The following is a 3374-nucleotide window of genomic DNA, read 5'->3' as shown; positions in this document are numbered from 1 at the left end:
TGCAAAATATATAACAGAATTTAATTTGTGTTGATAAATCCCCTCCCCCATACACCAGCACAGATACCCTCCCCTTGATCATGTATTGAGTTCAGATATTGAATAAAATGTGAGTCCCATAACCTCAGAGCAGTAGAGCTTTTAGTGGGAGCCAAATCCTGGGCACGTCTGGGTTTGAGCTGAGTCTTAGTGAGACATGGGTAGGGGGCGAGGAAGGGGGCATGCTGGAAAGTGTTCTCTGATGTCATCTAAGGTCCAGGGAAGTAAAGATCTAAAACCAGAGAGCAAAGGTCAGGCTAGGAATGAGGAGAAACAAGACTTTGCTGATGGGGTAATGATGATTCCACAATTCACCAAAGCTACCCTGAGTGGGTTGTATATACCAGACATGTCCCCAAGGGGACTGTAGGGAAAGATCTACACTTCTGAATATCCTATGGTGTAAGTTTGTTGAGGAGGGGCAAACAGTTTTAAGATTTAGCAGAGGGGGACTTAGAGTGACGCTGTAGGCTTCTCTGGAGAACTCATATTTACACTAGAAAGGATGGAATCGACTTGGCCACCTGGTAGGTGGGTGGGTGTGTCCTGCTTACCAATATTCACAAAACCAAGGTGACACGCTTACTTTTTATATTCATACTGTACCTGTATAATTTGCTGGAGTTAATTGTGACTGTTTCAGGGTCACACCCGAGGCACAAAGAGTGAGTGGCTTTCTGAGATGCTAGTAACTTCGAGTTTCCCTGGCTCAGACATCTCCAACTGACAGACTGACTCTGATGGCCCACAAGTGTCTTCTTCAGCCCACACAAAAAAGAAATAGTTTGCAATTAGTAGTGGGCGAATTTTATTAGAGGAACTTCATATCAAAGGTCATATTCCCAACTTCCCTAGAAAATAAAAACAAACTCAGAGATCAGCAGAGTTCTGTTCTCATATGCTGGGAATCCATGGACCCCTTTGGTGCATGCTGAAAGGCATGCCTTCCTCAAGACTGTCTGGAGACATCTTCCAGGAAACTACCAGGCTTTTCCACAGCAAGGCCCTTTCTGCCAAGGTGCATACTCTCTGAACATAACATCCAACATTGTGGGCTCTCTCTAGCTCAGGTGGTTTTGGAAAAGATGTACCTGGATCACTTTCTGCTTTTAGAGTTCACACCCTTTGCAAGGGAGTTGGAAAATTCCATGGCCTCTGCAGCTGTAGAGAGCTCTTTCCTGTGTTGATATTTGGGGAAAACTATCAGCTTGAAAGTACTTATTTAAAACAAAAATGTTCCAAGTTTGGGGGAGTAGTTAAGTCCATTGAGTGCCTGGCTTCCAGGCATTAGCAACAGAGCATACAAATGCTGGATGTGGTGATAAGTACCCCTGTCCCAGGGCTGGGGAGCTGGAGGCTGGTGGATCCCTGGCTCATGGGCCAACCAATCAAGCCTCCTTGGTGAGCTTCAGGCCAGTGAGAGACCCTGTCTTAAAGGAGGTGGGCTCCATTCCTGAGGATGACACATGACATTGTTCTTTGTTTTCCACACATGTACACATGTGAATGCACATGTGCAACACACATGCATTAAACTACTATTACATTCAATGATATGCATGCCTCATTTACATGGCCCATGTCTGGCATCCTCAAATAGGGATCTAATTTTGGCAGGGGTCTTGCTAGTGACATTTTCAAGTCACCCAGATACAGAGCCCTATCCCTTCCTGTTCAAATGCAGTCTTACATGTTATGGAGTGAAAGCTGACTTATATATAAATGAGAGTTGATCTCTCTTTTTTCCTATTTGACTGTGGCTCCCCTCTCAGGAATGTAGAGGAATCATTTGGATGAGATCTCAGTGTCCAATGGTGACCAGTCTCCAGTCACATGAAGTAGAAGCTTCTTGCATGGGCCGGATGTCTGCATTTTCAGTTCACAGACATCTGATGCTCACTTTGATAAAGAACAGCCCAGTCTATGCTCAGTCTATGTATAACTTTCTCAGTTGCTAGCATCTCTCTAGAAGTCTGTATTAATATCCTGAACATGGATGAATATAGTTGCATTAATTTTTTTTTTTTTTTTTTGTGTGTGTGTTTTGAGACATATTTTGTTTAGCCTACTCTGGCCTTGAACACAACACGTAACTGCCTCTACTTCCCAAGTTTTGGGGTTATAACCTAGCTTTAGAGACATAACTTATGAACTGTTTTGGGAATGAGTATTTGTATTTTAAAATATTATTTATGGAATCAAGATTCTTAAGAACATAGACTGGTGTAAGGCCAGAATCTTTACGCTTACTCTTTGTGAGCTATATAAAACCACTGTCCTAGTGCCTTCTTAGTGCAGTAGGCAACATGTGGGTCTCATAAAATCACTGTCCTCAAGAGCCACATCACTTCCTTCTCATCAGCAATACAAGTATGTAGCACATATCCGTTATCTATGCTTTTCTGTTATCGTAAAAGTCCTAAGTATGTCCTAACTTTCTTATTTTAAAATAAATGATTTGTTTTCTTTTTACTAGGAAGTATTTTTTACCTCTTCCTCGCCCCATCTTGGACCCCTTTCACTAAATCAAACCAACATCCTATTTAGAAAGGAAACACCCATCTTTGCCTGTGAGTTTCGTCGTGTCCAGCAGATGGCAGCATGACAACGGGGAAAAGGCGCTTCCTCCCGGGGCCACTCCCAGCAGTGGCTGCAAGTCTGCAGACCTGGGATGGAACACAAGTATACTGAACAGATAACTAGAAAGAGCAACATTAATGCTTTTTGTTTTTTCTGTAATGTTTAGCATGGGAAGCGGTGTAATCCATGACCCAAAAGGCTAGACTCGCAGGCAGAAGAGAGGTTGAACAAGGTCTGAAGTCTCTCTGTTTTTGTACTTTCCCCGCAAAGTTCTTAAAGACAGAAGCTCAAGTGAGGCAGACCTTCCTTCTAGGCTGACCTTTTCTTCTGTTCTCCAAAAGGCCTTCAGGCTGTGGACTGTTTGCTCAAGTCAGAAACCCAATTCTCCTCCTTTGGCTTCTGGTCTGAGACACATGTCACCTTGCATCTTTCTCAGAGGTGGTGGGAGAGTAGGGATTGTGCTCAGCCTTACACAGGGAAGACACCTGACCTGGTACTTCCACAGACATCTTTCCCATGGCTGAGGGGGAGGCTAATGCTTATAAACTTTGTCCTTAGCTAGTTAGTGCGCCTCGTTTAATCCCTGGGAAGGAAAGGGCAGGAGAAACAAACAAACAAACAAAAAACAGGAAAACCAACCTACTTCGTTATTTGAGTGTGTTAAAATACAGGGCACACTTACTAATGAGTGCTGGCTTGAATGGGTTAGAGCTCAAGTGTGAAGGGACCTGCCAGGAAAGGTGTTGAGGAAGCAC

Source organism: Onychomys torridus, chromosome 5 (assembly GCF_903995425.1).
Source record: "Onychomys torridus chromosome 5, mOncTor1.1, whole genome shotgun sequence".
Classification (NCBI taxonomy): domain Eukaryota; kingdom Metazoa; phylum Chordata; class Mammalia; order Rodentia; family Cricetidae; genus Onychomys; species Onychomys torridus.
This window is presented reverse-complemented; position numbering follows the sequence as displayed.